Genomic DNA, 24,853 nt, shown 5'->3' with positions numbered 1-24,853 from the left:
TACATTACCGTTCCATTGGTTCTGTTTCTCTGGAGAACTATGACTAATACAAAAAGAAAGGGAAATCACTTTGGAAAGGCAAAGATCATAGAAGACATGGAATGTCTGGGTAAAGGTCTTAAATTTTTTTTTTTTTTTTTTCTGAGACGGAGTCTCTCTTTGTTGCCCAGGCACTGCAACCTCCGCCTCCTAGATTGAAGTGATTCTCCTGCCTCAGCCTCCTGAGTAGCTGGGATTACAGTCATGCACCAACACGCCCAGCTAATTTTCGTATTTTTAGTAGAGATAGGATTTCACCATGTTGGTGAAGCTGGTTTCAAACTCCTGACCTCGTGATCTGCCCACCTCGGCCTCCCAAAGTGCTGGGATTACAGGTCTGAGTCACTGTACCCAACCAAAGATCTTGAATTTTATTCTGAAGACAAAGGAGAAAACACTGAAGGTTTCTGAGTAAGGGAGTGACCTAATCAGAGCAATGATCTAGGAAGATAAATGCTGTGCTTTGTCAAATGAGTTAAAGCAGAGATTCTTTTTTTTTTTTTTTTCTGAGACGGAGTCTTGCTCTGTGGCCAGGCTGGAGTGCAGTGGTGCGATCTCTGCTCACTGAAACCTCTGCCTTCCGGGTTCAAGCGATTCCCCTGCCTCAGCCTCCCGAGTAGCTAGGACTACAGGCACGCGCCACTATACTCAGCTAATTTTTTGTATTTTAGTAGAGACAGGGTTTCACCATGTTGGCCACAATGGTCTTGATCTCCTGACCTCGTGATCCTCCCGACTTGGCCTCCCAAAGTGCTGGGAGTACAGGCATGAGCCACCGCACCCAGCCGAGATTCTTTTTATTTATTTTTTTGAGACAGGGTCTTGCTTTGTCACCCAGGCTGGAGTGCAGTGTAGTGTAGTGGCATGATCATGGCTCACTGCAGCCTCAATGTTGCAGGCTCAAGCGACCCTCACATCTCAGCCTCCCCAAGTAGCTGGGACTACAGGTGCTTGCCACCACACGGTTAATTTTTATATTTCTTGTAGAGACGAGGTCTCAGTATGTTGCCCAGGCGGGTCTCAAACTCCCGGGTTCAAGTGATCCTCCCGCTTCAGCCTCCCAAAGTGTTGGGATTATAGGCGTGAGCCACCATGCCTGGCTAAAGCAGAGAGCTTGAAGGGAGCCTCTAGAAATTAGATATGAATTTTGTGGGTATAGGATCTGTGATGCAGAAAAGGTTGAGAACTCCTGGATTTACAAGGCTGTAGGGGCCAAGAGCAGACATAGGTGCTTAGACCCTGGAGTCGGTGGGAGCTGGAAGATGATTTTGATGGTGCTGAGTAGCTGGAAATTTGAAAATGGGGGTAGGATGCCGGGCACGGTGGCTCACACCTGTAATCCCAGCACTTTGGGAAGCTGAGCCGGGTGGATCATCTGTAGTCAGGAGTTTGAGACCAGCCTGGCCAACATGGTGAAACCCCATCTCTACTAAAAAATACAAAAATTAGCTGGGCATGGTAGCAGTTGCCTGCAATCCCAGCTACTCGGAAGGCTGAGGCAGGAGAATCACTTGAACCTGGGAGGCGGAGGTTGCAGTGAGCTGAGATGGCGCCGTTGCACTCCAGCCTGGGTGACAGAGAGAGACTCTGTCTCAAAAAAAAAAAAAAAAAAAAAAAAAAAAAAAAAAAAAATTGGGAGTGGGAATAGGGGTTGGAAGAGGTATAGATTTGGGAGTTATTACCTAGAGGGTTAGGGACAAGTACCTCATGGGCAGACAAGCAGGGCAGGGGTGGCAGTGATTCATCGAGTTTGGCAGTCATAAGCAACAGAAAGCTATTCAACCTGGTTCAGGCAGTAGAGGGAATTTATTGCTAATGTGACTGAAGATTGAAGCACGACTGGATCTGATGGCTCATGCAATGCCACTGGGACTTGGTTTCATGTCTCCATCTCTCAGTTCTGTTTCCCCCTCTGTCTTGGTCTCATTCTCAGGCAGCATCTCTGCTTGCAGTGGGAAGCTGGCTGCCAGCAGTGCCACGATTACATCCTACCCTCAGCAAATAGAGATTCACTGAACTGAATAGTTCTGACCAAAGTTCCAGGATTAAATCTCATTGGGTCACATGCCTGTTGCTGAAATGGTGTGGCAACAGGGCTCTCTATAATGCTGTGAATGGCCAAGCCTGGGTCACGTGTCCATTCCCGCAACTAGAGATAGTGTCATCTCTAGAGCCACATGGATTGAGAGTGGGGACAGGGGCTGCTCTAGGAGAAATAGAAGTGCTGTTACCAGAAGGAAGAATGGACACAGGAATGGTAGCCACCGGGAAGGGAGCTGGAGCCCCACAGGCCGTCCCTCCTGTTAACATGAGGCAGCTATAGCAGTGGGGCAGTTTCGGGGAGGCACTAGGAGGCTGGGGGCTGGGCCGGCAGTGAGGGACATGGTAGATTGGGTCGAGTAATAGTAACACCATTGCCACTGCTGTTTGGGGCTTTGAAAAGGTCTAGGAGGGTTCTTTGGACAAAAAACCTGACAACATAAAAGACAGTGCTAAGTAAGTCCTTGTCCTCAGAATAAAGGCAGGAAAAGCTGAACAGTTGGGTGACACCCCATCAAGATAGTGCTGCTACTGGAAAGGGCAGACGTTGTCTGGGGACATTCATGGGATTGTGAGACAGGATGAAGGAAAGGGCACTGCCAGCTGGACTTGTGAAGGGAAGAAATGACCATTTTCCCCTCAAGTTTAAAAAATGAAGCTTATGCGTTTTTACAATAGTAATAAATTCACAATAGCCCAAAACAACCCAAATTCCAACAGTAGGAGTCTGGGTAAATATTGTAATGCCTGGAGAGTAAAATGCAGCTTTTACAAATGATGCTTTATTTGACATGGAAAGATGTTCACAATGTAGTTTTTTTGTTTTGTTTTGTTTTTATATTTTTTGTAGAGATGGGTGGGGGCAGGTCTTGCTACGTTGCCCAGACTGGTCTTGAACTCCTGGGCTCAAGTGATCCACCCGCCCCAGCCTCCCAAAGTGTTGGGATGATAGGTGTGAGCTGCATTAGAAGTAGGACTACAGCTGAAGCTTATCTTCTTGTTTTTTTTTTTTTTTTAGATGGGGTTTTGTTCTTGTTGCCCAGGCTAGAGTACAATGGCACAATCTTGGCTCACTGCAACCTCTGCCTCCCAGGTTCCAGCGATTCTCCTGTCTCAGCCTCCCGAGTAGCTGCAAATACAGGTGCATGCCACAGCCAGCTAATTTTTGTATTTTTAGTAGAGACAGGGTTTCACCATGTTGGTCAGGCTGGTCTTGAACTCCTGACCTCAACTGATCCGCCCACCTCGGCCTCCCAGAGTGCTGGAATTACAGGCGTGAGCCACCACGCCTGGCTTTTTTGTTTGTTTTGAGACAGAGTTTCACTTTTTTGTCGCCCAGGCTGGAGTGCAATGGCATGATCTCGGGGTCACTGCAACCTCTGCCTCCTGGATTCAAATGATTCTCCTGCCTCAGCCTCCCAAGTAGCTGGGATTACAGGCACCTGCCACCACACCCAGCAAATTTTTGTGTGTTTATTTTTTAGTAGAGATGGGGTTTTACCATGTTGGTCAGGCTGGTCTTTAACTCCTGACCTCAGGTGATCCACCAGCCTCAGCCTCCCAAAGTGCTGGGATTACAGGTGTGAGCCACTGTGCCTGGCCTGAAGCTTATCTTCTAATTTCTCTATAATAAGCCTGCTTGATAGTGTGGTAGTGTCATAGTCTACTAGAGCCAGCCTCTTGAGTGGAAGTCTCAGCTCTGCCACTGCTTGGCATGGCGGCTATGGGCAAGTCTCTTAACACTTCTGAGCTTCAGTTCATGTAACCATAAAGTGGGGGTAACAGTTCTTAACTCATAGGGTGGCTGTGACTATTAAATTAGGTACTACTACCTGCAAAGCTATTAGCCATACCTGCAGTAAATGCTAAAAAATGTAGTTCTTATTTTTGGGTAATTAAAAAATCCAAAAGAGGGCTGGGTGCGGTGGCTTACACCTGTAATCACAGCCCTTTGGGAGGCCGAGGCGGGTGGATCACAAAGTCACGAGTTCAAGACCAGCTTGGCCAATATGGTGAAACCCCGTCTCTACTAAAAATACAAAAATTAGCCGGGCATGGTGGTGGGCACCTGTAGTCCCAGCCACTTGGGAGGCTGAGGCAGGAGAATCGCTTGAATCCGGGAGGCGGAGGTTGCAGTGAGCCGAGATCGAACCACTGCATTCCAGCCTGGGTGACAGAGCAAGACTCCGTCTCAAAAAAAAAAAATACAAAAGAAAATATGTCTATAAGTCAATATACTGGAATTAAGTGTCTTTGTTGGCCAGATAGCTGTGGCAGTAGACAATAAATGAGCTGTTATTAAGATAAGCAATTTTTTTTTCTTTTTGAGACGGAGTCTCGCTCTGTTGCCCAGGCTGGAGTGCAGTAGCGCGATCTCGGCTTACTGCAAGCTCCGCCTCCCGGGTTCACGCCATTCTCCTGCCTCAGCCTCTCGAGTAGCTGTGACTACAGGTGCTCGCCACCACACCCGGCTAATTTTTTTGTATTTTTAGTAGAGATGGGGTTTCACTGTGTTAGCCAGGATGGTCTCGATCTCCTGACCTCGTAATCTGCCTGCCTTGGCCTCCCAAAGTGCTGGGATTACAGGCGTGAGCCACCGTGCCCGGCCTAGGATAAGCAATTTAAGTGATTTTTCTCTAACATGGGGAAACATCTAAGAATAAGAGAGGGAAGTTCTCTATTTTCCTGAAGCTTTCATACTAGCAGAGAAGACAAATAATAGATACTGTGAAGATAGGATGATAGAAGAATGCAGTGATATAAATTTGGGGGAAGAGGAGGGAGGCAGAGCAAAGAAAGTTCAAGGCCTTGGCCAGACGTAATGGCTCACACCTTGTAATCCCAGCAGTTTGGGAGGCTGAGGCAGGCTGATAGCTTGTGTCCAGGAGTTCGAGACCAGCCTGGGCAATCCAGCAAAACCCTGTGTCTAGAAAAAAATACAAAAATTAGCCAGGCATGGTGGCATGCGCCTGTGGTCCCAGCTACTTCGGAGGCTGAGGTGGGAGAATCGCCGAGACGTCGAGATTGCAGTGAGCTCAGATCGTGCCACTGCACTCCAGCCTGGGTGACAGAGCAAGAACGTCTCAAAGAAAAAACAACCACCACAACAACAACACACACACACAAAAAAAACCACAAAAAAACAAGGCCTGTGGTTGGGGGAAGGTTGTAACTCTAAAAAAGACCCATGTGGCTATAGCGAGGGACACTGGCTGTAGGTAGAGATAAGAAGAGTGATACTCAGTTCTCACATCACGGCGGACTGAATACAGGCCCGGGGGAGTGAGAGACCATCCACCCCTGTGATCTGGGGCAAGTCACCAGCCCTTTCAGAGAAGCTTCCGTCTTCTCTGCAAAATGGGACGATAATACCTTGCTTCACAAGGTTGCAAGGATCAAAAGAACTGGTAGTGGGCCGGGCGCGGTGGTTCACGCCCGTAATCCCAGCACTTTGGGAGGTCGAGGCAGGTGGATCACTTACTTGAGGTCAGGGGTTCGAGACCAGCCTGGGCAAAATGGCGAAAACTCCGTGTCTGCTAAAAATACAAACATTAGCCTGGCGTGGTGGCAGTGATCCCAGCTACTAGGGAGGCAGAAGCAGGAGGATCGCTTGAACCCAAGGGGTGGAGGTTGCAGTGAGCTGAGATCGCGCGCTGCACTCCAGTCTGGGCAACAGAGCAAGACTCTGTCTCAGAAAAACAAACAAAAAAGAACTGGTAGAGGAAGCGCTTTGCATACTACCGTTCACAGTATTATTACAAATACAACCATTGGGAAAAGATGCGGAGCATAGCCCCGAACTCACGAGCTGCGCCGGCCCACGCCTGCGCGACAGGCGGGCGGAGCCAGGGCAGTCCAGGCACCGCCTTGACCCGCCCCAGCCTCTTCCCCTTCCCTGTTCCTCCCACTTCCGCGGGCACCCAACTGTGCGTCTCCTGCGCGCTGACGTCAGGTGCGTGCCCCTGTCCGGCAGCCGAGGAGACCCCGCGCAGTGCTGCCAACGCCCCGGTGGAGAAGCTGAGGTGAGTGCGGGGCCCGAGGTTCCCCGCGGGAGCGGCCACCCCACCGTCCCGTTCCCGCCGTCTCCGTCCTCTCCCAATCCTCGGGGACACCCTGTCAGCGGGATCGAGGGGGGCCCGGGAGCACGGGTTGTGGGGGAGTGACCGGCTCGCGCTGCGTCCTCCGGGCGGGCGTGGGTCCGCGTTCTGTGGGGGAGCCGGGGCGGGGGTCGCGGCCGGGGAAGCAGGGGGCGCCCGTCTGCGGAGGGGCGCGCGGCCGGGGCTTGGGGCGCGAGCGGGACCGGGCTGTCACCGGCAGCGGCGGAAGGAAGGGGGTCACACCCATTCTGGGCGCCTAGGCTCCCCTCCCCCCAGCCCGGCCCCGTGGGCTCCTAAGGGCGGCCGGGGCCCGGGTGCCGGGGACCTCAGAGCGACTCGCGGGCGCCTGGGCCTGGCCGAGCGCCGGTCGTCGGGGCTCGCAGGCTGCGTTCCGTGCCCTGCGCTCCGGCCTGGACTTCCTGCTTCGCCGGGCGCCGCAGCGGACATTTTGCGGCGGGGGGTGGGGGGGCGGGGGAGGGGAGTGGCGTTGCGGCCGCGGCGGGGCGGTGGCAGGAGGGCGGCTCGCGGGCTGCCCGCGGCGGTGCCTGTGCGCGCTCCTCTCCGCGCCGGCCGCGTCCTCTGGGCGGGGTGGCCCCGGGCCCCGAGCCCCGGGCTCCAGGCTGCTCTTCCTGCTGGAGGTCGAGTTCCTGGCATTTCCATCCGCTCCTCCAGCCCGCTCCCTGCCGATTCAGCTGAAGCTTCCCTTTCGGGGAGTTACCTAACCACCTCTCGAAGCCGTCGTTCTGCTGCTTGGTTAATTCCTCTTATCGGGGGGAAATTTTCTTTGTTCGTTTGTTTTTCCTCCCCTTTAAGTCCAAGATAAATGCAGTGTGGAAGATTACGTCATCGCGGTATAAGGAGTGAGACTTAACTCCTACAAGTCAGGGACTTAAATTCAAACAGCATTTTGCAGCCTTAGTCGGTCACCCAGTGGCTTATCCTGCCTGCTTCCCAACACGTCGTATTCACAGATGATGTTTTGAAAGCTTGTTACTTGTGTTCATGACCGCCTTCAGTGCACCTAAAAGCCAGGAAGGTTTAAAATCCCAGGATTAGTTTGTGTCAGGGAATAAAGTGTAAGACAACACCGTCCACGGCCCCTTGCGTGCATTAACTTTAAATAGAGGACCCTTTGACTATACTAGAATGAAGTGGGTTTATTTGTGGGAACACTTTTCGGTCCAAAATGACTTTCCCAGACTGTTTCTTCTCCTTTATGACTTACTGCATGCTGGGAATCTCCCTAGGTTGATTCAAGTGCCCTTTTTGTGGTGAAGTTGTGTTGAAAAGAGGATCAGTTTATGCCTGATCTATGCTAGACATTTTAGTTTTGTAATTAAAAACGAGACTTGGATCTTTGAGCAAAAAACTTAATATTTTCATAATTTTGAGATCACAATTTTTATTTTTTTTGAGACTGGATCTCAAAGATGTTACTAAATATAATGGATATTGCACTCCCAGGCTGCAGTGCAGTGGCGCGATCTTGGCCCTCCGCCTTCCAGGTCAAGTGATCCTCCCACCTCAGCCTCCCGAGTAGCTGGTACTGCAGGCATGTACCACCATGCCCCGCTAATTTTTGTATTTTTTGTACAGACAGGGTTTAGCCGTGTTTCCCAGGCTGGTCTCGGACTCCCGGGGTCAAGCAGAGATCACAATTTTTGTTCCCTAGGGTGTTTACATTCTAAATTTTTATATCGTTCCGCGACTGCAATAGTATCACAGAAAAATGTTGACACTGTAAAGCAAATGAGATCCAATTGTGTAATGCATTGTTGTAAAGATAATTCATGTCGAAACAAGTGCTTTCCCACTGTTTCTCATTTCTATAGAGAATAGATTGGTAAACACTCAAAAGGAGTGTGTAGGTTCAAGGCAGCTTTCTGGGGTGTGTAGGCATTACAGACCATTGGATAGGTGTGGAACTTGAATCTTCTGAAATACATTTGTTAGCCTTGATGTAATATTTTAGGCATATAAAATTGGAACACCTCTGCCTTATTTTCTTGAGCTTTCTATATTTAATAATTTTAAGTAATATCAATTTGTATCTTTCCTTTTAGAAAATAACGGTAGTTTGAATTTATAGTTTTTTTTGAGGAGGAGTCTCGCTCTGTCGCCCAGTCTGGAGTGCAGTGGCGCGATCTCGGCTCACTGCAAGCTTCACCTCCCAGGTTCATGCCATTCTCCTGCCTCAGTCTCCTGAGTAGCTGGGACTACAGGCGCCCGCCACCACGCCCGGCTAATTTTTTGTATTTTTAGTAGAGACGGGGTTTCACCGTGTTAGCCAGGATGGTCTCAATCTTCTGACCTCGTGATCCACATGCCTCGGCCTCCCAAAGTGCTGGGATTACAGGCCTGAGCCACCGCGACTGGCCTGAATTTATAGTTTTTATACTGAGATGGAGATAAGAGATTGGTAATCAACTAAGTATTAAATGAGCTCGTTTTCAGTAATTTCTTAAAGACCAGAAAGGTATCACATTCTCTGTTTATACTCTTAAGATGTTTTCATGTTACAACCAATACCTGTTCTTATTAAACTTAATTTTTTGGGAATCTAAGGCAGATGTTACAGCCTAGAGTAGTATAGGGACTTAAATAAAAAATTGGTGTTTTTTTTTGTTTTTTTTTGGAGACAGGGTCTTACTCTGTCGCCCAGGCTAGAGTGCAGTGATGTGATTGGTGTGATCACAGCTCACTGCAGCCTCAGCCTCCCAGGCTCAACTGATCCTTCCACCTCAGCCTCTGCAGTAGCTGGGACTACGGTGCATGCAACCAGACCCGGCTAATTTTGGTATCTTTCGTAGAGATCGGGTTTCATCATATTGTCCAGGCTGATCTGGAATGCCTGAACTCAAGCTATCTGCTCCTGTTGGCCTCTGAAAGTGCTGGGATATAGGCATGAGCTGCTGTGCCGCTGACAGGCTTTCTTGGAAGTAAAAGACAAGTTGTGCTTTTATTTATAGATGTATTTTAAATGCACTTCTCTATTGTTTTAGAGTTTTTTTTTTTTTTTTTTTTTTTTTTTGAGAGGATGAGAAACAATGAGCACCTTAGGTTACAGGGCTTCCTTTGAAGGGGAGAGAGGGTTAAATATTGTGTTAACATATCTTCCATGAAAATATCTCTCTGTATTAAAAGGCTTCATTCGGGAATTTTATGGTAATGCCTTATTCAGTGTTCTCTTCCACATACATTTCCTCATTAGATTGTAAGTTCTGTGAGGGCAGGGCTTTGGCCTGGCATGGTCAACCCATTGCTAATGTCTAGAATACTGCCATACATGCAGTAGTTTTTAAGAAATATTTTTCAAGTGAATGAATTTGATGATGTCTGAGGGTTGGTTAACGTTTTCCCTAATATTCCATGGGTCTTTGTGCTGTGTTTCCTGAGACAACTTTTGTGCTTGGTCAGCCATATCTTTATTTGGGCTTATTGAAGTAGTGATTACTAATCTACTCTTGCTTGACTTTTTCCATCTGTTTAGTTCAGTATCTTCTGCAGCTGCACTGTCTGGACAATTTACCATCACTTAGAAAATCTGTGATGACTACTAGTTCTCTTACTCTCCTAAAAATTATTCACTTAATGTTTGTTTCCTTATCTTCCTTTATTTCTTTGTTTGCAAATAGCTTTTGCCACTTGTTCACTACTGTATCAGATTCCTGGTCATGTTATGCTTTGTGTCTTACTAGTTTCTACTTTTAGTTTCTCATACCTTCAGTCCAAAATATTTTTACTAAAGCAATTTTCATTACTTGCCATTTCAGCTACCTCTGCTGCTGCAGCTATTTTAAGTCCTGAATGTCAAAACTCTTCTGGGACATTGATCTCAAACTGATTATTCCGTGAAGTGAAACCAGGCTTTCTGCCACCAGTATGGCATCCCTCCTTGCAATTTTAGAAAAATATTTTTTAAATCAAAGATTTGGCATTAGCCATTATACTAAAGTCCAGAACAATTTCTAATAGAGCAGAAAACTATATTGTTAAGTCACGGTATTCACTAAGCATTGGTGCTCTATCACCTTAAGAGAAATTCTGATTTAGGCTCTGTTACTTACCGTTGTTCTGTAACGCTTTACACTTTAACCTTGCGTCCTTTTCTGTAAAATTAAGCCATTGCCATTTGCCATTTCAATTCTGCTGTGTGTTCTTGATTGGTATGTTGCTACTATAGTGATTAAAAGCATAGGCTCTGGAACCAGAATGCCTGGGTTCAGATCCGGGTTCTGCCACTTATCAGCTATGTGCAGTCTAAGTAACGTCTTTGTGACTCAGGTTTACTTCCTCTAAAATAGGGGTAGCAATAGTGCTTACCTCACAGTGTTGCAGTGTTAGGAAGATTGAATTAATATATGTGAAGTGTTTAGGACTATTCACTGGCACATAGTGAGTGCTGTATAGATTTTTGCTCTTGGCACAACTCTGAGGACCCTTCCCCGCCATCTTTGAGAAGCTGTGTTTCTCTCAAACATAAACATTTTAATAACCATCCTTCTCCTGGACTAATCTGATGAATCCAGAAACATTTCTTTTTTCCTTTTTGAGACGGAGTTTTGCTCTTGTTGCCCAGGCTGGAGTGCAATGGCGCGATCTCGGCTCACTGCAACCTCCGCCTCCTGGGTTCAAGCGATTTTCCTGCCTCAGCCTCTTGAGTAGCTGGGATTGCAGGCATGTGTCAGCACACCCGGCTAATTTTGTATTTTTAGTAGAGATGGGGTTTCTCCATGTTGGTCAGGCTGGTCTCGAACTCCTGACTTCAGGTGATCCGCCTGCCTCGGCCTCCCAAAGTGCTGGGATTACAGGCGTAAGCCACCACGTCTGGCCCAAAAACATTTCTAAATGAAGTGGGGATTGCTTTACTTTTTTTTTTTCTTTTCTTTTCTTTTTTTCTTTCTTTTTTTTTTTTGAGACAGAGTCTCACCCTGTCACCCAGGCTGGAGTGCAGTGGCGCGATCTTGGCTCACTGCAACCTCTACCTCCCGGGTTCAAGGATTCTCCTGCCTCGGCCTCCTGAGTAGCTGGGATTACAGGTGTCCGCCACCATGCCCGGGTAATTTTCGTATTTTTAGTAGAGGTGGGGGTTTCACCATGTTGGTCAGGCTGGTCTGGAACTCCTGACCTCACGTGATCTGCCTGCCTCCTCCTCCCAAAGTGCTGGAATTACAGGCGTGAGCCGCTGCATCCGGCCTCTTTTACATTTTTGTCCGTTATCTTTACCACTGTCATAGAAGCAAGGGTGTCAGGCCTCAGGTATGCAGTATAGTCCGTGGACCCAGCAGCATAAGCATCACCTGGGAGCTCATTAGAACTATCAGGATTCATCCCAGTCTTACTGACTCAGTCTTATTTTAATAAGATCCCCACATGATTTTTATGTGTATTAAGGCTTGAAGCACCGTCTTCAGGACTGCTAGAGTGATGTCTCAAATTTCAGAAGCAATATGAATGCTTTATTTCATTTTATTTTCCTACGGAAGCATAACCTGGTTTATTTTAGGCAGTGTACCAGAATTTATTGCAAGGATCATAATCTGAAAATGGATCTGAAGCATATTTAGTTTTTAAAGGAATTGTAGTTTCCTGCCTATTATGTAGAATTGCCTCATGTCTGCTCATTATCAGGAACTAATGTGTTGTTTAAAGTGTTTTTTTTTTGAGATGGAGTTTTGCCCTTGTTGCCCAGGCTGGAGTGCAATGGCGCGATCTCCGCTCACTGCAACCTCCGCCTCCCGGGTTCAAGTGATTCTCTTGCCTCAACCTTCCAAGTAGCTGGGATTACAGGCATGTGCCAGCACGCCTGGCTGATCTTGTATTTTTAGTAGAGATGGGGTTTCTCCATGTTGGTGGTTTCTCCATGCTGGTCAGGCTGGCCTCAAACTCCCGACCTCAGGTGATCCACCCACCTCGGCCTCCCATAGTGCTGGGATTAAGGTGTGAACCACCGCACCCTGAATTACATATTTTTTAATTTTATTTTTATTTTTTGGAGATGGAGTCTTGCTATGTCACCCAGGCTGCAGTGCGTCGTGTGATTATAGCTCACTGTAGCCTTGAACTCCTGGGCTTAAAAGATCCTCCAACCTTAGCCTCTCAAGTAGCTGGGATTGCAGGCACGCACCACCACCACACTTGGCTAATTGTAAATATATATATATTTTTTGTAGAGATGGGGCCTTCTTATGTTGCCCAGGTTGTTCTTGAACTCCTGGCCTCAAGTGACCTCCCACCTTGGCCTCCCAGAGCTGTGAGTTTACGGTTGTGAGTCTCTGCACCAGGCCTTAATTTTTTTTTTTTTTGAGGCGGAGTTTTGCTCTTGTTGCCCAGGCTGGAGTGCAGTGGCGCAATCTTGACTCACTGCAACCTCCGCCTCCCAGGTTCAAGTGATTCTTCTGCCTCAGCCTCCCTAGTAGCTGGGATTACAGGCATGTGCCACCACAGCACGGGGCCTTAATCATACATTTGAACTTAAGTGACATTTTATTGAAAACTAATTGTTGTGAAGAGGAATGGTCTAAGCATGTGATTAGGATAATTCATATTCATTATGAAAACTTAGGTGAAATACAGACTTGGCATTTAGCTTGTTGAATGTAAACATGTTTTCTGCTTTCTTTGCTAAAATCGTATTTCCAATTTCAAGGGAAAAAGTTAAGAAGCAAAATCATCTTTTTCAGCTACCTGCTTGAAAAAATTATTGCTATTTTTTTTTTTTTTTTTTTGGAGACAGAGTCTTGCTCTGTCGCCCAGGCTGGAGTGCAGTGGTGCGATCTTGGCTCACCGCAACTTCACCTCCCAGGTTCAAGCGATTCTCTTGCTTCAGCCTCCCAAGTAGCTGGGATTACAGGTGCACACCATCATGCCTGGCTAATTTTTGTATTTTTAGTAGAGACGGGGTTTCACTATGTTGGACAGGATTGTCTTGAACTTCTGACCTCAGGTGATCCGCCTGCCTTGGCCTCCCAAAGTGCTGGGATTACAGGTGTGAGCCATGGCTCCCGGCCTGTTATTTTTCAAGGGCCAGATTGAATTTATTTCTCTAATGTTTCCTTTTTCCTTCTTTAACTATTTGGTGTAGGAGAAATTCACCAGGACTATCTCTGAGAGCTGGGGGATCAGCGTCTCAGGAACACCTGTGTTTATTACCTGTGTCCATTCTCTGTGTCTTAAGTGGCCATTTGAAGCCATCTATATCCTTTTCAATTAAAAGATTATTAGTAGGCTGGGTGCGGTGGCTCATGCTTGTAATCCCAGCACTTTGGGAGGCTGAGGCAGGCAGATAACCTGAGGTCTGGAGTTCAAGACCAACCTGGCCAACATGGTGAAACCCCGTCTTTACTAAAAATACAAAAATTAGCTGTGGTGGCATGCGCCTGTAATCCCAGCTACTCGGGAGGCTGAGGCACGAGAATCGCTTAAACCCAGGATGCAGAGGCTGCAGTGAGTGGGGATGCACCACTGTTCTCCAGCCTGGGCGACAGCTGAGACTCCGTCTCAAAAAATTGAAAAAAAAAAAAAAAAAAAGATTATTGCAATTCGTTACTCCTGGTGGAAGGAGAGGTGTCTGAGAACCAAATGAGGAACAGATGATGAAACCAGAGAGAGATGGAGGTGGAATAAAAGAATATTATGTTAATTAGTGTTAAGGGGTATGAGAAAAAAGGATAAATTTAGTAGAAGAAAGCATAAACAAGATTTCAGTTATGGTTCATTTGCTTTACTGGAAGACAGTTTAGGAGTATTTGTAATATTTTTAGTTTGTTTTTAATCTATATAAAAGCAGATGAAGAGGAGTGGGAAGTGAAAGAATAATGTTACTTGAATAACACTTATCTCTGGTTTCAGGGATTTTCATTACAACTTTACTAGTATTTGTTTCATTAGCTGAATACTATTGGAGAAGAACTCAGTTTTAGATAAATTCTGAAATGGAATTAATACATTCATATCACTTGCTTGCCTAAAAAACATTTTTATTATAGGGTTTAAGATTAACAAGTTTTTAAAATAAGTGATTAGATTTTAAAATGTGTAAAGTTTGGTTTATCAGATAACTTGAAAGGATAGTTCTATGGATATCAGTGTTTTTTTATTTTGCTATTTTATTCGTGCTATTTGCTCTGCTCATCATAGGGGCAAAGGAAATGTTAGATCATCCTAATAGTTGATAAGCTACTAAAGATGAGGGTAGGGGATAATTTTAGAGTAAGGCTTGTGTGGCTTAGTGTGTTTCAGAATATCTGAAAGACGTTTCCATGGGCTTGGGTGTCAGATAAATTAGAAACCCAGCGGGGCAGAGTGGCTTGCACCTGTAATCCCAGCACTTTGGGAGGCCGTGGCGGGCGGATCACCTGAGGTCAGGAGTTTGAGACCAGCCTGGCCAACATGGTGAAACCACATCTCTACTAAAAATACAAAAAATTAGCGGGGCGTGGTGGCAGGTGCCTGTAATCCCAGCTACTTGGGAGGCTGAGGCAGGAGAATCGCTTGAACCTGGGAGGTGGAGGTTGCAGTGAGCCGAGATTGCACCACTGCACTTCAGTCTGGGCAACAAGAGCAAAACTGTGTCTCAGGAAAAAAAAAAAAAAGAAACCCTTTATTATGTCTTCATCCTGGAAATCATCATGTATATAAGTTTATTTTAAAGGGTTAGAGAAGTTAGACAGTCAATCAGTTTAACTTGATGTTTCTTTTTTTTTTTTTTTTTTTTGAGACGGAGTCTTGCTCTATCGCCCAGGTTGTAGGGCAGTGCCGTGATCTTGGCTCACTGCAACCTCTGCCTCCTGGGTTCAAGCAATTCTCCTGCCTCACCCTCCCGAGTAGCTGGGATTACAGGTGCCCGCCACCATGCCCGGCTAATTTTTGTATTTTTAGTGGAGATGGGATTTTACCGTGTTGGCCAGGCTGGTCTCGAAATCCTGACCTCAAGTGATCCGCCCCCTTCGGCCTCCCAAAGTGCTGGGATTACAGGCGTGAGCCACTGCGCCCGGCCTAACTCGATGTTTCTTAAACTTGTTTGATGGCATTTCATCCTCCCCATCACCCCTATGGAACACTACACTCTTTTTTATTTTATTTATTTATTTTTTTTTGGAGAACGGATTCTTCCTCTATCTCCCAGGCTGGAGTGCAGTGGCGTGATCTCGGTTCACTGCAACATCTGCCTGCTGGGTTCAAGCAATTCTGCCTCAGCCTCCCGAGTAGCTGGGACTACAGGCATGTGCCACCATACCCAGCTAATTTTTGTATTTTTAGTAGAGACGGGGGTTTCACCACGTTGGCCAGGCTGGTCTCAAACTCCTGGCCTCAAATGATATGCCTGCCTTGGCCTCCCAAAGTGCTGGGATTACGGGCATGAGCCTCCATGCCTGGCTGTTTGACCCATTTAAAAAATGGCTTGTGGTTTATAAGACAAATTGTCTGAGAATCTGAATGTAGGTACTTCTACCTCATCAGCTAGAACAAAGAAAGTCTAAATAATCATAGTTTGTTTTGTAGTTGGCATCTTACCTCATAACTTTTAAAAGAAAGGTTCTCAATTTGTCACGTTTGCTGCCTGGGTAATGTAGTGACTTATTTTATGCTGCAAATAATATGCTTGTTTAGGATTTCTGATATAGGCTGGCATGATTTCATTCTTGTAGACTTATGGCCAAATTACTCTGTACTGATTCTGAAAAGATTTGTCTTTTTGATGCATGTATAAGAACATAAGTTGCCTGATCTTAAGAGTTTTTTCCTGGTTGGGTGTGGTGGCTCATCCCTATAATCCCCAGCAGTTTGGGAGGCTGAGGTGGGAGGATTGCTTGAGGTCAGCAGTTTGAGACTAGCCTGGTAGCCTGGTCAACACAGTGAGACCGTGGCTCTATTTAAAAAAAAAAAAAAAAAAAAAAAAGATTTTTTCTGAACTTATCCATTTGTCTGTGGTACAAACCTATCCTCTAATTTTTCAAACCAAAAAGCTTCTTTATAACTTTCTCCTTAAACCCTCCGCCTCCAATCTGATGACCTATTCTCTATTTCTATGCTACTACCGCAGGGCAGAGTCTCCATTTCAATCTTAGATTATTACCCTAGTTTCTTAGCTGAGTTCCTTAACTATCTGGTTGTCTTTGGCAGTCCACCTTGGAATACAGGTACAATATTGATACTCCTAAAACACTGTTCATGCATATGGAAGAAGTGACTGTTCTGGTTAGCTTTTAGAGTCTATATGACTTAGACTCATAGTTTTTTTTGTTTCTTTTTTCCACTTTGCATGCTTGCTTGTGCCTTTTCTCCTGATACTTCTATCTAACTAGAGATTTATTCTTACATTATTTTAGATTACTCTCCCATGTTTGCTCTGAAAATCTGTGGCACTTGTATTTCATAGTATAAAATTGTAGCAATCTGAGACTACTACAGTTGTTAGCCTCTTCTTATAACCAGTAAAGTATACTAGATGATGTATGATGAACTTTCTAGCATAGAATTTGGCACAGAGTAGGCATTTAGTAAATTATTGAAATGTTTTAAAGGCCTTTGAAGGCAAGATTTCTGTTACCTAGTGTAATGCTATAGTAGGCATTTAGATATCTTACTTAGATAACTTTTGTAGTAAGTTAATAGAGTTGGTTCTTGGAAGAACGAAATCCTATTTTAACAGATGTTTTAGGTCCTAACTTGTGTCCTAATTAGAGAGGGTCTGTTAGGTGCTTGGGATCTTGTTCTTCAACTGCACATATACCAAGCACAACTACTGTGAAATTTCTTTTGCGCTTTTTCCCCCTTTAGAACAAAAAAGGATTTAACAGTTATGTGCTTTTAATAACATTGTATTACCTTGTTGGTGGCCTTCACAACTTTTTTTTTTTTTTGAGACAGAGTCTTGCTCTTGTCATCCAGGCTGGAATGCAGTGATGCCATCATGGCTCACTGGAACCTTCGCCTCCCGAGTTCAAGTGATTCTCGTGCCTCAGCCTCCCGAGTAGCTGGGATTACAGGTGTGAGCCACCACACCGGCTAATTTTTGTATTTTTAGTAGAGATGGGGTTTTGCCATGTTGACCAGGCTGGTCTGGAACTCCTGACCTCTTATGATCTTCCCGCCTTGGCCTCCTAAAGTGCTGGGATTACAGGCGTGAGCCACTGTGCCAGGCCTTCACTATCATCTTTAATATGTATAACATTTCATCCTGTGATGTATTATTACTTGTTTGTTTTTGTTACATTAACTGTTTTGATGGTATAGCATCTCATTGTTTCTTGATAAAGTATTTTCTTCTTTTTGGATAAATTACCTGAAGTGGAAATATATGTGTAGGGCATTAAAAAAAAAAACAACAACAAAAAAAACTTGTGTTTTCCTAATATTTTGAGGGAAAATCTTACTGTAATCTTTCTTCCCTTCTAATCAAATACTCTTGTGAATGCTCTTTTTTAAAAATTTTTTGAGATGGAGTCTTGCTCTGTCACTCAAGCTGGAGTATAATGACGTGATCTTGGCTCACCACAGCCTCTGCCTCCTGGGTTCAAAGAGTTCTCCTGTCTCAGCCTCCTGTGTAGCTGGGAGTACAGGTGTGCGTCATCGTGCCTGCTAATTTTTGTATTTTTAGTCGAGACGGGTTTTGCCACATTGGCCAGGTTGGTGTGGAACTCCTGACCTCAGGTGATCTGCCCACCTCGGCCTCCCAGAGTGCTGGGATCACAGGTGTGAGCCACTGCGCCTGGCCTTGTGAGTGCTCTTATTTTGTTTTCAGGGGTGTATAATTGACTTTCACTTTGATGGAGTTTAGAACACAGCCTGCTATAGAAGATTGCCTGGAGAAGATTCTTTTTTTTTTTTTTTTTGAGAGTCTCGCTCTGTTGCCCAGGCTGGAGTGCAGTGGCGCAATCTCACTGCAACCTCCGCCTCCTGGGTTCAAGCAATTCTCTGGCTTCAGCCTCCTGAGTAGCTGGGATTACAGGCACTTGCCACCATGCTTGGCTAATTTTTGTATTTTTAGTAGAGACAGGGTTTCACCATGTTGGTCAGGCTGGTCTCGAACTTGACCTCAGGTGATCCACCCACCTCGGCACTCTGGGATTACAGGCGTGAGCCACCACTAAGTTGCCTGCATATTTGGATTATTTCACGTTGATAGTAAGAGTTCATAGTTGAGTGTTTAGTGCTCTTTGCAGAGTGACTGACAACCTGTTATGGTGATACTGTTGTCACTGTTTTACAAAAGAAGCGAGGCTTAAAAGAGTTTTAAGTAGCTTGCCCAAAATCACACAAGAATGAGAATATGAGCTTTAGGGCTACTTGATTGAAAGCATATGCTCTTTACTGCAACTGTGTGGTCTTCCTTGGGCATGTTAGAGACTTGAGAAATACTTGCTGTGTGATTAGGTTATTTTGTCTCTTAAAATAGGGCGAGGTGGGTTACAGCCCTTTCTGTAATATTTTGAATCTCTTGGCTACCAGTGTGACACTTATTAAATTAACTTGCTCTTTGAGATTGGAGTGAAGGGATTTCTGAAAGGATTGATCAAATTAGCAAATAACCCTGTCTAGTAGAAGCAAGGATTTTTCTGAGTTCCCTCTCATTTATGGTATTTAGATGCTTTTACTTAACAACTGTTGTGATCTTTTTAGGGCTGTTTCTGCAGATTTTAATTTTGCATAAGAATAAGGTGCCATATTAGGTATTTACTCTCTGCTAGGTGGTGTACCAGTTGCTTTATATACATTACCTCATTTCTCTGTAGTGGTCTGGTGAATTAGATGTCAATTTGTAGACGAGAAAGTTAAGGCATAGAAGTGAAGTAACTTGCCAGGATCATACACATTGAGGTGGAGCTAAGATTGGAACCCATATTTGCTTGTCTTTAAAAATCTCACCTTTTTTTTTTTTTTGGGTCAGAGTCTCTGTCAACCAGGCTGGAGTGCAGTGGCATGATCTCAGCTCACTGCAACCTCCTCCCGGGTTCAAGCGATTCTCAAGCCTCAGCCTCCCGAGTAGCTGGAATTACAGGCATGCACCACCATGACTGGCTAATTTTTTGTAGTTTTAGCAGAGACAGGATTTCACCATGCTGTCCAGGCTTGTCTTGAACTGCTGACCTCAAATAATTGACCCACCTTGGCCTCCGAAAGTGCTGGGATTACAGTCACTGTGCCTGGGCATTTTTTTCATATTACTACTTTAGTCAACAAAGTTTTAAAAGACATTTAATTAAGAATTTTATTTTTTCCTGCCCTTAATATATTGTTCAATATTGTATTGGCTGCATTGGGGGGGTGGGGAATAAAGAAGTATAAGCCTAGTTGTTCCCTCAGAGAGCTTAAAATCTATTAGAGGGGCTGGGTGAGGTGAAGTGGTGCATGCTTGTAGTCTCAGCTACTTGGGAGGCCGAGGCAGGAGAATGGCTTGAGCGTGAGGGGCAGAGGTTGCAGTAAGCTGAAACTGCGCCACTGTGCTGCAGCTTAGGTGACAGAGTGAGACCCTGTCTCCAAACAACAACAACAACAAAAACTGTTAGAATAAACATAAGCATATGTGACTAAAAATAACATGGTTAATTACTCTTGTGATTCATTTATTCGGTGAGTGTGTCCTGTGTGACTGGTATTGAGCTATTTTGTGGGCATACAGCAGTTATTGCCTTCATAGAGATTTCCTTATTTTTAAAAGTCTGTTTCTACTGCCATATGACAGATAAACAAGATAATTGTAGATTATGATCTTACAATAAAGGAAATAAGGTAATATGGAAGGAGTGTAAGGAGAGAGGGCACTATTGCCCTGGATAATGTGGTCAGGGGAGGACTTTGGGAGGAGATGATGGTTTGAGCTGAGATCTGGAGAGTGAGAAGCCAAAAGCTTTAAGAGCAGGGGCAGGAGTACTGTTGGTAAAGACTTGAAGGCATGGCTGGGTGCAGTGGCTCACACCTGTAATTCCAGCACTTTGGGAGGCCGAGGTGGGTGGATCACCTGAGGTTGGGAGTTTGAGACCAGCTTGACCAACATGGAGAAACGCCGTCTCTACTAAAAATACAAAATTAGCCGGGTGTGGTGGCACATGCCTGTAATTCCAGCTACTCGGGAGGTTGAGGCTGGAAAATCGCTTGAACCTGGGAGGCGGAGGTTGTGGTGAGCAGAGATTGGGCCAGAAAAGACCTGAAGGCAGGACAGAGCCTGGCACGTTTGGGGAGGTAAGAGACTTGTGTAGCTAGAGCATGGAGAGTACAGGAGAATGGAGCATGAGAAGGTCTGAGAGCTAAGAAGGGCCTTGCCATGGGTTCTGTTTAGTCCATTTAGGCTTCTTTAACAATACCATAGACTGGGTAGCTTGTAAATTCCAGAAACTTACCACAGTTCTGGATCCTGGGAAGGACAATATTGGGGTGCTGGCATATTTGATGTTTGGTGAGGGCCTGCTTTGTGGTTCATAGATGGTGGTTTTTTCTTTTTTTCTTTTTCTTTTTTGACAGTCTCACTCTGTTTCCCAGGCTGGAGTGCAGTGGTGCTCTTAGCTCACTGCAACCTCCGCCTCCCAGGTTCGCTTTGGTGCTCTCAGCTCACTGCAACCTCCACCTCCCAAGCAAGCGATCCTCCTGAGTAGCTGGGGTTACAGGCATGCGCCACCGGCTAATTTTTGTATTTTTAGTAGAGACAGGGTTTCACCATGTTGGCCAGGCTGGTCTCGAACGCCTGACCTCAGATGATCCGCCTGCCTCGGCCTCTCAATGTGCTGGGATTACAGGCCTGAGCCACTGCGTCCAGACCAGTTTGTTCCTTTTTGCTGTGTCCTCTTGCATGGTGCAAGGGGTAGGGGAGCTCTCTGGGGTATCTTATAAGGCCATTAATCCCATTTGGGGATGAGGGGACTCTGCCCTCTGGACCTAATCACCTCCCAACAGTCTCACCTTCTAACAACATCACACTGGTGATCAGGTGTCAGCTTATGACTTTTGGGACACAAACATTCTAATCATAGCAGGAGGTCAGGCAGTTGGGGCAGTTTCAATACCTAGACTAGTTAGGAAAGGTCTCAGAGAAGGAGAGGTTTTGTAGTGGAAGGGTAGCTTGAAAATAGGGTGAGTTGTAAGGCCAGACACCCAAGATTTGGCTGAGATGGGAGGATCCCTTGAGCCCAGGAAGGTTGAAGCTGCAGTGAGCCGTGATTGAGCCACTCCACTCTGGCCTAGGTGACAGAGTGAGACCCTGTCTCAAACAAACAAAAATCTTTAGGAAACCTGTATATTTGAAGATCAAGAGCTAAAAATCCACTCAGTACCATTTAGCAGAGGATGTATAACATCCATTACACATCTGTTTCAAAAACAGCATGTTTCCAGAACTATACATCTCTTTACAAATAAACATTATAGTGTTAATAACTATAGAGGCACCATCGGAGCTATTTACAAAACATGCTTCTAACTTTCACAAGGCATCTCTGAGCCATCTCTTAAGATGTGCATTTTGATCGTGGAGCTTTAAGAACATTTTCTTTGCTTTAATTAGTTGTAAGTCTCCATTTTCATTGTCTTCATAATTGGCTTGATCTCCCTTTTTGGCAGGCTTTTTTCCTGTTGTCCCCACCAAGGTCTCATACTCTAGACATTTCTTTTAGCCGTTTCTTCTTCATCTGACACGTAAAATTCCACTGTTTCATCTTCAATTTCTGCTTTGTTCTTAGTATTCATCTGAAGCATTAATTTCTCAACCTCAGGAGTAAATCTGATGAATGAAATTCCTTCCATAGAAATGATCTTCACACAACAAGAGATGCTGCTCTTCTGTTATGAAATTCTTTACTTTTATTAAGTTCTGGCAAATCTGAGTACCACTGCTCTTAACTAATTTTATTTTCTTCCTCTTCTAGTCATTTCTTAGTTTCTGAGTCCAGTCCTCTTTGCATGAACTTCATGTGCAGCAGGTTCTTGGAGAACTTGGTCTTGTGCTCAGGTGCCATGCTGGCTTCAGCTTGTGCTGTATTCTGGCCACCTGCTGTTTCTTAGTTAAGAGACTAGAATGAGAAAGTTACATATAAGGATGTCAGTTGGTAGTATTATTGAAGGAAGAATATGTAGGGGGTGATGCTTATTTATTGTCTGTATACCCCACTGGAATTGTTGCTCCAAGAGGGCGTGAACTTTGTTATGTGAATTGTGGGGTGTGCCTACGTATAGGACAAAGCTTGGCACATGGTAGGTGCTTAGTAAAGGCTTGTTGAATGAATGAGTAAATCTACAAGTCTTAAATATTTTGAGGAAAAATCTTACTGTAATCTCCATTTTATTCCTTTTTTTTTTTTTTTCGGAGACAGAATCTCACTCTGTCCCCAGGCTGGAGTACAGTGGCACAATCACAGCTCACTGCAACCTCTGCCTCCTGGGTTCAAGCAGTTCTCCTGCCTCACCTTCCCAAATAGCTGGGACTACAGGTGAGCGCCATCACACCTGGCGAATTTTTGTATTTTTGGTAGAGACCAGGTTTCATCATGTTGGCCAGGTTGGTCTCGAACTCCTGACCTCAAGTGATCCGCCCACCTCAGCCTCCCAAAGTGCTGGGATTACAGGCTTGAGCCACAACGCCTGGCTGAAACAGGGTCTTGTTCTCTTACCCAGGCTGGAGTGCAGTGGTGTGACTACAGCTCACTGTAGCCTTGACCTTCCCGGCTCAGGTGGTCTCTCACCTCAGCCTCCCCAGTAGCTGGGGCTGCAGGCACATGCCACCACTATTTTTTTTTTTTTAAAATTTTTTGTAGAGTTGGGGTTTTGCCGTGTTGCCCAAGCTGGTCTTGACCTGCTGGGCTCAAGTGATCCTCCTGCCTTGGCCTCCCAAAGTGTTGGGATTATAGGCATGAGCCACCACACCCAGCCTTGGTAGAGGTTTATTTGTTTGTTGTTGTTTTGAGGTAGCGTCTCCCTGTGTTGCCCAGGCTGGAGTGCAGTAGCATAATCTTGGCTTACTTGCAACCTCCATCTCCTGGGTTTAGGTGATCTTCAGCCTCCCAAGTAGCTGGGACTACAGGCGCATGCCACCGTGCCCAGCTAATTTTTATATTTTTGGTAGAGACGCAGTTTTGCCATGTTGCCTAGGTTGTTCTCGAACTCCTGGCCTCAAACAATCCACCTGCCTTGGCTTCTCAAAGTGCTGGGATTATAGATGTGAGCCACTGTGCCCAGCCTCTGGGTAGGATTTTCTAAGCAATCAATGTTGTATTCTTAATTGAACATGTAAAAAGTAAAGTAGAGATTCCTCTTCAAAGACTTCCCCCCCATCTAATTAGAAATAAATAGTAACTTCTCTTAAAAGCAAAATTTATTCAAAGATCTGTGCTAACAATCCTAAATACCTGCTAGCTGTAATAAATAAATCAGTGTACTTTATGTTCTTAGCTCCCACAATGTAGCCTAAATATTTGCCCTGGCATGCTTATACTGGTCCAAGCAAGCATTAGGACATAGCCTGTTCAAAGGTGTTTTTACCTTTCTCAGCATTCCACAAGTTTACTCCTTCCTTTGTTCTCCTCTGCCTTTGCCTTTTTTTTTTTTTTTTTTTTTTTTTTTTGAGATGGAGTCTCACTCTGTCGCCCAGGCTGGAGTGCAGTGGCATGATCTCGGCTCACTACAAGCTCCGCCTCCTAGGTTCACGCCATTCTCCTGCCTCAGCCTCCCGAGTAGCTGGAACTACAGGCGCCTGCCACTACGCCCAGCTAATTTTTTTGTATTTTTAGTAGAGACAGGGTTTCACTGTGTTAGCCAGGCTGGTCTTGATCTCCTGACCTCGTGATCTGCCTTCCTCGGCCTCCCAAAATGCTGGGATTACAGGCGTGAGCCACCACGCCTGGCCTTCTTTGCCTCTTTTTAAAAGTTGTAAGTTGCTAGCCTATCAGGACAAATACAAAATGTGAGGTCCCGTTCCAGCCAATAAAAACCGGACACAGCAGTAGGATAGATGCGTCAGGTTATAAATGACCCTGTCTCCTTTGCTTGGTGTACTTTCATGGCAAAACTGCTGGCAAGTGTATCCTTTCTGCAGAAGGTATAAATGGCCTTGCTGAGAAAATTAAATTTATGTTCAAGTGCTATTTCTTTACGGCACTGAGGAACAAGCATTTCTTTTTTTTTCTTTTTTTTAAGATGGAGTCTCGCTCTGTTGCCCAGGCTGGAGTGCAGTGGCATGATCTTGGCTCCACCTCCTGGGTTCACGCCATTCTCCTGCCTCAGCCTCCCGAGTAGCTGGGACTACAGGCACCCACCACCACACCCGGCTAATTTTTTGTATTTTCTTTTTTTCTTTTTTTTTTTTTTTTTTTATTCTTTTTTATTTTTTTTTATTTTTTTATTTTTTTCTTTTATTATTATTATTATTATACTTTAGGTTTTATGGTACATGTGTAATTTTTTGTATTTTCAGTAGAGACGGGGTTTCACCGTGTTAGCCAGGATGGTCTTAATCTCCTGACCTTGTGATCCACCCGCCTCGGCCTCCCAAAGTGCTGGGATACAGGCATGAGCCACTGCGCCCGGTCGGAACAAGCATTTCTAACAAACATGTAAGGCCGGCTGTATGCTTTTTGTTACATGTCTTCTGTGATATAGAAGCAAACAAGAAGTTTTGCAAACAAGACAGTTTGTTAGCACACTTGCATACATGTGTGAATGCATGGAATACATTGCTGTGGTTTGAGTAC

At 45.3% G+C, this 24,853-nt stretch overlaps 1 protein-coding gene and 1 pseudogene across 4 annotated transcripts in view; one reads left to right on the top strand and one right to left on the bottom strand.

The window, feature by feature from the left end:
* Positions 1 to 5,991: 5,991 nt before the first annotated feature.
* Positions 5,992 to 24,853, top strand: part of CDC42 (cell division cycle 42) — a 40,083-nt gene continuing 21,221 nt past the window's right edge. For 2 of the 4 annotated variants that reach the window (XM_002811334.6, XM_054546724.2), the window contains exon 1: positions 5,992 to 6,101. The gene's annotated coding sequence lies outside the window, so the exon portion shown is untranslated. Of the gene's footprint in view, positions 6,102 to 24,579; positions 24,716 to 24,853 lie in introns of those variants that run through there. The other 2 variants (XM_054546747.2, XM_063714472.1) reach the window with 2 other exon arrangements.
* LOC103888932 (M-phase phosphoprotein 6-like) lies at positions 21,595 to 22,126 on the bottom strand (annotated as a pseudogene).

Source organism: Pongo abelii, chromosome 1, assembly GCF_028885655.2.
Source record: "Pongo abelii isolate AG06213 chromosome 1, NHGRI_mPonAbe1-v2.0_pri, whole genome shotgun sequence".
NCBI classification, from domain to species: domain Eukaryota; kingdom Metazoa; phylum Chordata; class Mammalia; order Primates; family Hominidae; genus Pongo; species Pongo abelii.
The sequence above is the reverse complement of the archived record's forward strand: the minus strand, read 5'-3'. Positions and strand labels throughout refer to the sequence as shown.